At 48.7% G+C, this 12,012-nt stretch overlaps 1 long non-coding RNA gene across 1 annotated transcript; it reads left to right on the forward strand.

The window, feature by feature from the left end:
* Positions 1-11,477: 11,477 nt before the first annotated feature.
* On the forward strand, positions 11,478-12,012 carry LOC140593187 (uncharacterized). Its single transcript, XR_011993451.1, has 2 exons — positions 11,478-11,556; positions 11,639-12,012. It is a non-coding gene; the product is annotated as an uncharacterized lncRNA (long non-coding RNA).

The following is a 12,012-nucleotide window of genomic DNA, read 5'->3' on the forward strand; positions in this document are numbered from 1 at the left end:
CTCACGTCCTCTACAGTAAGGGGAGGGTGTGTAGACTCATCAGAGGGAAGGGCATTGAGCAGCTCCTTACAGACAGCAGAGTACTCCTGGTTGTCGAACCATGTATAGAAGGAGTTTAAGGAGTCAGCTAAGGTGGTAAGATGAGTGCCTGTGGGATGAAGGTCACAGCAGGGTATTTGACCAGTGAGTAACTTTACTTTATGGAAGGCCTGTTTGGTGCTCATTGTACTGAGCTCCTGCTCCAGTCTATCCTTATATTTGAGCTTGGCATTGATTATCTCATACTTTACTTGTCTGTTGAGTGACTTGACAGAAGACCAGTCCTTGCGTAGAAATGCTTTGTGTTTTTCCTTCAAGCTGCACTAAATATGGGAAGTGATCCAGGGTTTGAAGTTAGGACAGTTCTAGTGAGAATAGTGAAGTAAATACAAAACTTGATGTAGTCTGTAATTACAGAAACTTTATGGTTCAGATCACACTGGAGTATGTCCCAACCTGTACATGCTAGTGAACCTTGTCGTGTAATTGCCTCCTCTGACCAGAGGGCGGCGAGGTGCACATGTGGTTCAATGCGCTTCAGTCCTGGTTTGTAGTGAGATAGCAGTAAAACAACATTGTGGCCAGAGCATACATTACATGTTCCTTACTGTTGACAAACTGGCATAAAGCAGCTCAGTATGGGACACTAAGTGTCAAGCATTCATTTTCATACAAAAAAAAAAACTCATCTGCCAGAAAAAAAAATATTTAATGATGAAATCAAGTAACATCTTGGTGCATTTTATCCACAGAAAGACAAAGTCCTCCAGTTACATTTTGTGTATGAAAGCATAAAGACTCAAAACAGAAATTAACAGAAATTAAAAGGAATGTTTCATTTTGTGCACAGAATTGATATCAGCACCTTGCATTTTGTGGACAGGAGGAGATTTTGGACAGTTTATCTTTCTGTGGACAAAATGCAGCAAGGCATTATTTCAATGTTTTTTTGCATGAAAATGAGAGCTTGACACTTTATGCCCCATATGGAGGAGTGTCGGAAATCCCCTCAGGCATAACGCGGAACTTGAATAAACCAATGTGTGTTGAAAGAGCTGTTTTTTCCTTGTCTTTGGGGTCAAGGGGTATTTGCCAATACCAATACTGCATTTTCTGATAAGGGAAGCACTTTAGCATAATGGGAAAAAACAGCTGGGCATCAAGCTTGAATGAGTTGTGGTGGCATAAATGGTGCTATGGTATTGTACAGACTGAGGCCTGCGTTGGACATTGAGAGGATCACGCTGACTAAGAAAGTCCCAAACTATAATTATCGGCAGTGACAGAATCCACCAGTTTAGGTCTCAAATCGTTCCAGTATTTTAAGTCCATAATCTTCCTTCCTCTTCATATTTTTCCTACCTCCAGCTCCATACTTAGGGCATGTAGTCTCCCTTATTCCTCCTCTCCTCTTCCAGTCTCTATTCCCTCCTCCTCAAATCCTCTCATAACCTTCTCTCTGGTAAATGGATCTCTCCCCTGCCCCCATGTTATCAATTCAATTTTATTTGTATCGTATGTTTTCACAACATTACATTGTCTCAAAATGCTTTACAGCATCTCCACCCAAAGCCCCCAGTGAGCAAGCCAGAGGTGACAGTGGCAAGGAAAAACTCTAGAAGGAAGAAACCTTAGTAGGAACCAGACTCTTCCTCTTGGGGCTGGCAAAGAAAGTCAATTGATCAAGATGGCAAAGTCCCAATTCACATTGTCCCAATCTTAACATTTGAGTCACAAAGCGGGGGGCAGGGAGGTGATGACAGGCAAGTTCTGGAGCTGTTTTCAGATGGCAGGGCGAACAGTACGATGGAAGCAGGGCATACAGGGAAGACGTCACAGGCAGAAGGGTGAGCAGACTGGCAGGACGTCACAGGTAGTGGAGATGTCGCAGGCATGTCAACTACAGATTCTAGCCAGTCCAAGAGGATATTATTGTCCACAGTATCAAATGCTATACAGTATTAATGCTATATTACCATATTATTGCCTCCATCCCACGCTCCACAGACCCACTCCAGTTTGCCTATCACCCCAATCGATCCACAGATGATGCCATCTCCCACGTTCTGCACACCACCCTCAGCCACATGGACAAGAAGCAAGGGAACTATGTAAGACTGTTGTTCATTGACTACAGCTCAGCGTTCAACACCATAGTCCCTCACAGACTGTCTACTAAGCTGCAGGAGCTAGGACTGAACAGCCACCTGTGCGCCTGGATCCACAACTTCCTCACAGACAGACCACAGGTGGTGAGAGTAGGTGGCTGTGTCTCCAACTCCATCACACTTAACACAGGTGCACCTCAAGGATGCGTTCTCAGCCCACTGCTCTACACGCTCTACACGAGAGACTGTGAGGCCATACACAGCTCCAACTCCATCATCAAATTTGCTGACGACACAGTAGTGCTGGGCCTCATCTCCAATGACGACGAGGCAGCCTACAAGGAGGAGGTGGACAACCTGACATCATGGTGCCAGGAGAACTGCCTCCAACTCAACGTCAGCAAGACCAAGGAGCTGGTGGTGGACTTCAGCAGGAGGATGGAGCGCTCCTACTCCCCCCTCTATATCAACGGGACTGCAGTGGAGCGAGTGAGCAGTTTCAGATACCTGGGCGTTCGCATCACTGAGGACCTGACATGGACAGAACATATCCGAGCAGAGCAATCAGGATCATCAAAGACTCGTCTCACCCCATTAACTGTCTTTTCGAGCTGCTAAAATCCGGCAAACTCTTTAGGAACATTATGGCAAAAACGGAGAGACTCAGGAGGAGCTTCTATCCTCATGCCGTAAGACTTCTCAACCAGGACATGACACCACTACATCTTAAATATTATACAGTGGATGCATAAACTGCCATCTGCTTATCAATGCACACTGCACTTCAAATACATTAATTATTTCTGTTCACTGTATATTGCACAACAATCATCTCATCCGTCACCACTTGCCACTTTACACTTTTTTTTTTTAATTCTATGTATATATTGTTAAATTCATTCTTATAATTTGTCTGCACTTTTTATATTGTCTGCACTTTTTATATTTTAAGCTATTGTAAGTTGTAATTTTAAATTCTTGTTTACTCGTTTTTGCACAGTCTTTGGATCGATCAGGGTACATTTTACTACGTGTTGTACATTGTCACGCTCGCGGGTCGGGCAGGCAGGAAGCAGGCGAGCGTAGCCAGGTAGTCAGGGTAACGGGGTTTAATAGAAGGCAGACGTACAGGCACGAACATCAACGGACACTACACAATGACTGATCTGGGGATAACTGACTCTGACAAGGACTAAATACACCAGACAAGCCACGGACAACAAGCCACAGGTTAGAACAATCAGGGCAAAACAGGAGGTAATGAGGTGGGCGTGGCACACATCGGGAGCGGACGGGACAAGGGAACAGGACCTGAAAGACAAAAAGCAAAAACCATCAACGAGACCAGGGAAACAGGACCGAGACACAAAACAGAAACAGGGACGAGAAGAAGGACAGGACGCGACAGAGGACGGGGAACGCGGACAGACAGAGCAGGAAGGGAGACACAGAGGGAACACCCACAGGCGACACGAAGGGGCCAGGAGTGAACAGAGGAGACACAGAGGGACGAGGATCAGAAACAGGCGGGACAAACGGAAAGGGAGGCGGAAACAGGGGAGCCCGAGGGAGCCCAGGCGGGCGACGGGCAGCGGCCGGAGGGGCCGCAGGCGAGAGGGAGAAGGGAACAGAAGGGGACCACCCAGGGGCCAAGGGAACGGGACGAGGGAGTGATGGAGGGGACACGGAGGGAGCAGGAGGGAACACCAGTGAAGGCAGGCAGGAGGGGGAAGCCGCGGCAGGCGGAGGCGCAGCCGAAGCCGGCGAAGGCGCCGTCCGACGCCAAGCCGGAGCAGGGGGGCCCGGAGGCGACCGACATGGAGCCGGAGGCGGGACCGAGGACTGGCACCGAGGATCCAGGGGGGGACCCGGCGGCGACCGCCGACCCCGAGGCGCAGGACCCGCAGGCAGCCACCGAGCCACAGCCAGGGGCCGAACGGGCGAGCCAGGGGGCAGGGCGGGCGGGACCAGGGCCCGACGCCTATGTCCCCGTCCCTTGCTGGAGACGGAGAGGCGGGGTCCTGGGGGGCGTCGGCCTTGCTGGGGTAAGGGCGAGGGAGTCAGGACCTCTAATGAGGCAACAGGCGTGGCAGTCATAGCCGCGGGCGTGGCCGCAGGCGGGGCAGTCAGAGCCGCGGGCGTGGCCGCAGGCGGGGCAGCCAGAGCCGCGGGCGTGGCCGCAGGCGGGGCAGCCAGAGCCGCGGCCTCAGGCGGGGCCGCGGGCAGGACCGGAACGGCGGCCTCAGGCGGGGCCGCGGACAGGACAGGAACGGCGGCCACAGGCAGGGCCGCGGGCAGGACGGGAGAGGTGTCCACAGGCAGGGCCGCGGGCAGGACGGGAGAGGTGTCCACAGGCAGGGCCGCGGGCATGAGTCCAGCAGGGGGCGCCTTGGTGGGCTTGGGTGCAGGCGGAGGCGGCACCGGGACCTCAGCTGCAGCTGCAGGCACCACCAGCACGTGGCCAACAGGGGGCGCAACCGCGGCGTGCACCTCAGGCAGAGCGGAGGCAGCTGCAGACGTGCGACCAGCAGGGGCCGCTTGGGCGGGCGCCTCGGGTGTCCGGTCAGCAGGGGGCGCCTTGGCGGGCGCCGCCAGCACGCGACCAGGAGGGAGCGCCACGGCGGGCGCCGCCATCACACGGCCAGCAGGGGGCGTAACCGTGGCCACCTCAGGCCGTTCAGGCGCCGGCAGGACGGGCAAGACAGGCCGTTCAGGCGCCGGCAGGACGGGCAAGACAGGCCGTTCAGGCGCCGGCAGGACGGGCAAGACAGGCCGTTCAGGCGCCGGCAGGACGGGCAAGACAGGTAGTTCAGGTGCCGGCAGGACGGGCAACACAGGTAGTTCAGGTGCCGGCAGGACAGGCAAAACGGGCGGTTCAGGTGCCGGCAGGACGGGCAAGACAGGTAGTTCAGGTGCCGGCAGAACGGACAAGACGAGCGCCGCCGTCTCGTGGTCAGCAGGGGGCGCCTTGGCGGGCACCGCCACCACGCGGCCAGCGGGGAGCGCCTCGGCGGGCGCAGCCTCCACGCGGCCAGCAGGGGGCGCCTCGGCGGGCGCAGCCTCCACGCGGCCAGCAGGGGGCGCCTCGGCGGGCGCAGCCTCCACGCGGCCAGCCACCACGCGGCCAGCCACCGGGACTGCAGGCAAGCCAGGCGGGTCAGATGGGACAGACGGGTCAGGCAGGACAGGCGGTGCCGCAGGCAGAGCGGCGGTAGCTGCAGCAGGGAAGACAGGCAAAACCGGCGGGTCAGGTGGTGCCGCTGGCATAGCGGCGGAAGCTGCAGCGGGCGGTGCCGCGGGCAGAGCGGCGGCAGCTGCAGCAGGCAGGACAAGCAGGGCAAGCGGGTCAGGCAGGACAGGCGGGTCCGCTGGCAAAGCGGCGGCTTCAGCAGCAGGCAGTGCCGCGGGCAGATCGGCGGCGGCAGCAGGCAGCGCAGCTGCGGGCAGATCGGCGGCGGCAGCAGGCAGCGCAGCTGCGGGCAGATCGGCGGCGGCAGCAGGCAGCGCAGCTGCGGGCAGATCGGCGGCGGCAGCAGGCAGCGCAGCTGCGGGCAGATCGGCGGCGGCAGCAGGCAGCGCAGCTGCGGGCAGATCGGCGGCGGCAGCAAGATCCGGAACATGCAGGTCCGGAGCCGGCAGGAGGGGTGCCGAGCGCGTAGGCGCCTTCCCTTTAAGGGCTCTCGGGACCCGGGGAATAGCGTCTCTTACGGCGCGGATACCTCCGACGCCCAGACGCTCCAGCCGGTAGTAATAAGCCTCCATGGGTGGTGGCTTTTCCGGGTGGAGGCTGGTCAGGCGGATAGCGGCGGTGTCATCCCAGGCGGGGAGGAGAGAGCAGGCTCCCAGGTAGAGCGAGGGAGTCGCCTCCTGCTTTTCCTCCCCTCGCTCGGTGAGCCGGCGCTGTAGCCGACGGAGGCATTTCCGGGCTTTCGTCAGCGGGTAATGCTGTCCGGGCGGGCGCTCCTCCTGGAGCAGGTCCCGGCCCCGGCTAGCCAGCTCCAAGGCTACCGGGTCCTCCAGGACCTCTGGCTGGGCTTGCCAATACACGAAGGTTTGCAGCAGTCCGAGCCGGTGGTGCTCGGACTGCTGCTTCGTGCTTTCGCGGAGATCAGTCATTCTGTCACGCTCGCGGGTCGGGCAGGCAGGAAGCAGGCGAGCGTAGCCAGGTAGTCAGGGTAACGGGGTTTAATAGAAGGCAGACGTACAGGCACGAACATCAACGGACACTACACAATGACTGATCTGGGGATAACTGACTCTGACAAGGACTAAATACACCAGACAAGCCACGGACAACAAGCCACAGGTTAGAACAATCAGGGCAAAACAGGAGGTAATGAGGTGGGCGTGGCACACATCGGGAGCGGACGGAGCGGGGCGTGACATACATGTTATAACTATGTATATGACGAATAAAGAATCTTGAATCTTGAATGCTGCAGTTAAATCTAGTAATACCAACAAAGATATACAGCCATGATCAGAAGCCATAAGCAAATCATTCACAACTTTGACTGAAGCTGTTTCTGTGCCGTGGTTTGGTCTAAAGCCAGACTGATATAATTCATTAGCATTATTTTTCTGTAGGAAAGAAGACAGCTGACGAACAACAACTTTTTCCATGATCTTTGAAATGAATGGAAGATTTGTGATTGGTCTATAGTCTTCTAAATCACTAGGTGCAAGATTTGGTTTCTTTAGAACAGGTCTAATAACAGCTATTTTAAAAGGTTTTGGAACATATCCAAGGCTAAGAAATGAGTTTAACACATTTAACAGGGTAGTGCAATCTCTTTGAGGAATTTTGAAGGGTCTACAAGGCTAGTGGAGGATTCACAGGAGGAAACTAAGCTCAAAAGTTCAGATTGTTGTATAGGAAGGAAAGATTCAAAGGTCACATTATCCTGATGTGTCATCTTTCAAAATATTTTAAACTGCTGTAAAAATCCCTATTATCAGCAAACACAATTTAAATTTGTTCATAGGTCATACCTGTATTAGGACGAACTTGCGGACGACTACGTTGCCTAGAATTAATCATTGTCCTCCTGTTACTGTCATACTTATGAGGTGATTGAAGTATTGATTGATTCTGATCGTGTATGGACTGATCATCCTGAGATTCAGATACGTCGTCCATGATTCACCTATAATATTATTGTATTAAGGTTAAACTGCATAAGAATGATTTTTTTTCCCTCTCTGATCACTTATATAACTTGTTTTTCACAAATGACTGGTTTCAGAGTATCCTTATCTTATGTGAATGAATCCTTGTTCTAGGATGCTTACCCTATTCAAGGATGCTTACCATGTTTCCCTGGGTTTTGGAGGGGCCTGCTGAGGACAGGGAAAGGTGTTGCTCAATATGTTTAGTACACCACTGGTCAGTGTATGAGACACCTGCCTTATCTTCATGGGAAGGGAAAGCATTGCTCAAGGATACTCGTCTAATTATTTTGGGAACTGCATCTAGTCAGTCAGTGTGTGTAGAACGCTTACCCCCATCCTTAGGAGGAAAGGATTCATTGATTATAGAAACTTTCAGATTGAAACTGCAGACGGCATTACTCAGACAAAATTGGAAATTTGAGAACGCATTGCCGAGGGGGGGTTGGCGAGCCTGGCCAGCTCGTCCCCTGCCCACATGTAATGCCCAAAATTTAGTATAAAGGAAGGGGGAGATCTTGGTACAGACCGGAGTTCAGCCATGGGATAGAGCGCGCATCGCCCGGCACTTTCTTGGGACCAACGTGTTGGTCTCCTGCCAAGACTGAAAAGGGCTCCCCAGTCTAAGAGTGAGGGTAGGTGATGATGGCACGTCCGAGTGTGAATAGCTTTGCAGTATCAATGTGTTTATTAAATCAATTATCACAATAACTATAATATCCATTTGCGCTTCTTATTTATGCATTTATATATATTAATAACCATAATTATTAGATATCACTTGTGATATGGGATTATTTTGCATTGCCTTTGATCCAATATTTTTGTATTGATTTTAATGCAAGGTTATTTTGTATTACTTGAAATAAATAGTTTTTAGAAGGGAACCTAAGTGTGCCAGTTTTTTCCTTGGAGAGCCCTATATCCCCCTCACATCATCTTAAAACAATACCCTACTCCCAGGAAATGCCATCTGATGGGATTAGAACCTGACCCACTTTGTCATCTCAAGATTCAAGAGTCTTTATTCGTCACATGTAGTTATAGCTGGTACAACATACAGTGAAATGTGTTTCCCTGGCTGAAAAAAATACTCTCCGACTGTGCTAGACATAAGAAATAAGTACTCAACAGAGGATAAGTATAAAATAAGAGGAAAAAACAAATTTATATACATATTTCTACAGAAGTACAGATGCATTTACTATGTAATAAATAATGTGCCATAAGGTGCAGACAAGGTAAGGTGCAGATGTGCCATGAGGTACAGATATTTTTATAATTTCCAGATGGAAGAAATTAAGTTATAGTAGATTGTGTGTCGTTGTCCGTTATGTGTCTCTGTCCCCTTCAAGTCCCTGGCAACTTGGCAGCTTTGTTCATATGTTCTGGGACTGCCCTCCTGTTGCTGCTCTTTGGAATTACGTGGCCAAATCACTCTCATCAGTTCTTTCCTCTTCCATTCCCCTATCCTCTGCAATCCTCCTTCTGTTGTTATTAGCCTCTCTCTGGAAATCTCCCACTCGTACATTTCCCTCTGTTTGGAAGTCTACCTTATTTAATTTAACACTACTTGAAATATCTGCAGCCCAGATTAATAATTCTTCTATCTTGACCATTCAGAGTTGGCTTCAGTATGTGCAGCGAGTCATGGGTTAGCTGGGGGGTCATTTTGTGAGTCCATATGTCTTGAGGTACTGTATTTGACTTTGTGTTTGTTTATTTTTGCAATTTCTATTGTTATATTTGTTTTTCTCAGCCTTTAGCTCCATTGACGGATTTTTATTTTTCTCACTTTTTTCTGGTGTTGTTTCAGGGTATGAGGGGTGGGTTGGTGTTTGTTATGTTCTGTGTTTATGCTTGTTCATGTTCTTCTTACATTGTCCTTCAATATAAATTTGATCACAAAAAAAATGTGACCTGCGACCATCAAACATGGCATCAGTATACTGTGCAGTTTGAAAGTAATGGTCCCAGGAGGGTGAATGGAGTGAGCGGTGTGCATGATGGTACCTTGCAGGATAATAAAGTGACAACTATTGTGTGTCATTGGAGAAATTAGAAATGTACAGGAATCATCCTCTGAGGGAGGAGTGAGGTGGGACAACATGTAGGGGAACATCTAAGTTCACGATACGATTTTCTCACGATTTTTTAACAGAATGAGCTGCAGACAAATTTATTCAAAAATATTCCTTTATCTTTCAAAACTGTGCAAAACGTGTCCTCTTCTTAACAGTGCAACTGAAATTGAATAAAATGCTATGGAGTGAGATCAGTGACAAATACAGTATACGAGAGCGCAGATGCATAGCTAAACCGAGCAAAACTGACAGTAGGAGCACGCACTGCGCCTTTGAAACGCCGATAAGAGCGTTCGCTTCTCGCAGCCTCGCGCTCGATTCACCGTTTAGCGCTCGATTCACCGTTTAGCGCTCGCTTCTCGCAGCCTCCCGCTCGATTCACTGTTTAGCGCTCCCTTCTTAGTTTTCTGCTCGCTTCTGAAATCCCCGCGCGCTTCGCAATTTTCTGCTTGTTTTGTAATTAAAACAGGAAAATACGTCAGAGATTCAAGGCGTGGTAGCTGATTTCCGAGAATGTCGATTGAAAGTGGATGTTATGGAACAGGTAAAACTGCAGTGTTTTCAATCCTTTTTTGCCATTAATTTTAAGACGGACTTCAATGCTTATTAGAAGTAAACTTTATTTACTACATTACTTTATTATTACATTATTTATCCAATTATAAACAACTATTTAACGTTACGGACTCAGTTGATGTTTGTTAGAGCTAAGTACCAAGCTTGATAACTTGCACTGATATTCTGTTATCTGTTTCAACTGTTTAGGAAATTCTGCGACGCAGTATATTAGAACGGCTGTCTTTAAAACTTCAGCATGTACTTCAGCAGCCTTCACTTGACCTCGATTATTTGGATTTTGTTTGCAATCAGGAGTTTTTTTTTAATTGATGCAGCCTCTCAGGTTCTAGATATTCCACAGGCTATAAGAGATGGTCTTGTACAACTACATGGGCTTGTGCGTGCAGGCATTGAAAAGGAGAGATATCCTGTAGTTTGGAGCAAGGGGAAAGAGGACGACCTAAGTTTGCTTTCTCCGCAGCTTTTTTAACATGTCTTTTTGAAATCCCTTTACCTGTCAGCTGTGTAGCTAATTTACTTGGGCTCAGTAAGAGAACAATTTTCAGAAGAATGAAAGAATGTGGCATTTCAACCAAGACACTGTATAGTACTATGTCAGACGAAGAACTTGATGGCAAACCACTGCTATTAAAGCACATTTACCACATGCTGGCTATAGACTAGTCAAAGGCCGTTTGCAGGCTGAAGGTCATCGTATTCAGCGGGAGCGAATTAAAGCTGCAATGCACAGGGTAAATTCTGTTGGGGTCTTAGCCAGGATGACCCTGATAGGATGCATAGTAAGAAGGCAATACTAGATAATGTATTTAAAAATTGCAAACAACAACCAATCAAGCATTGCTCTGTTTCTTTCTGGAGGCTGTACGGAAAACTGGTTGGCCATCAAAGTACATTTCTTTTCTTTTTTATTTATAAAACTTTTTACGTTCCTGCAATGTTCGCTGTAAGTGATAGGTATAGATAAATAAAAAGGGTCTGGTTATCAATGTGTATAATTCTGGGCTATGCTACAGGGTAAGAGGTGATGAAGGAGTGGAGAACGTTGGAATAGCTCGCTGCATGTTTTCAGTTGAGGGAACAGGGCGGGGCAGTTTTGTGTCCGGGAAAAGTGTCCACAATCAAAGGTATAAAAGTATAACCAATTTAAATTGCATAGAATTGTAATTAATCATGTATACATACACTCGCTGGTCACTGTATTGGGAACACCTACCCTGCATCTGTACTTACTGTCCACTTAACCATATATCTGCACTGTGTAGTTTTGTAGTTTACAGTGAGACCCGAGTCCATCTGTTTATCTGCATGTAAGGCCCAATTTACCTCTTCAGTCAGACTCAGGACCAGCGATGAGCAGGTATTATTTGGGAGCTGAAATGTTCTCAGCACAGAAGAGATACTGAAATGGCTGTGAAGCATTGGTGTGTTTCATTGCTCAGGTACAACTTTGTAGATTCCAGCTCTTCTGCTGCTGGGATAACCACCCACTCCGTACAGAGGGAAATCTGACAACAAATCAATTGTGGGTTATGGGTCATATGCAAAACCCCTGTACCAGTCAAGAAAATCTTGAAGAGGTAGTAATAAAAGCAATTTAAAATGACATAACATTAACCACCGATTAACACCAATTAACTGGTACTTTACCTGTTACTACAGAATGCAGAGTTCAATGACATTGACTGGGAAAGTACTGGAATTCCATATGACACATCCACTGGAGTTGAAATAGCAGAGCTGGACATCCCATTTACCCCTCAAGAAATGGAGCAGCTGCAATCTTCATTTGACCCCACATCACCCTCTGATCACTTTGGCAGGGACATTTATTTGAATATGCTACAGTACATACAGCAATTCCTTGCCACTTAATGAGGCTTAAAATATAAAATGTACACAACTGTACTGTACATAAGGGTAAGTTTACATACAAAACGTTGTGTAAATTGTATAAAACATTCTGAGAATATACTTTTTTACATTAAGTTCAAATTTGATCAACTGATCAATTTAATAAATGTGAATCAGTTAAA

This window comes from Paramormyrops kingsleyae, chromosome 10 (assembly GCF_048594095.1).
Source record: "Paramormyrops kingsleyae isolate MSU_618 chromosome 10, PKINGS_0.4, whole genome shotgun sequence".
In the NCBI taxonomy this organism is placed as follows: Eukaryota; Metazoa; Chordata; class Actinopteri; order Osteoglossiformes; family Mormyridae; genus Paramormyrops; species Paramormyrops kingsleyae.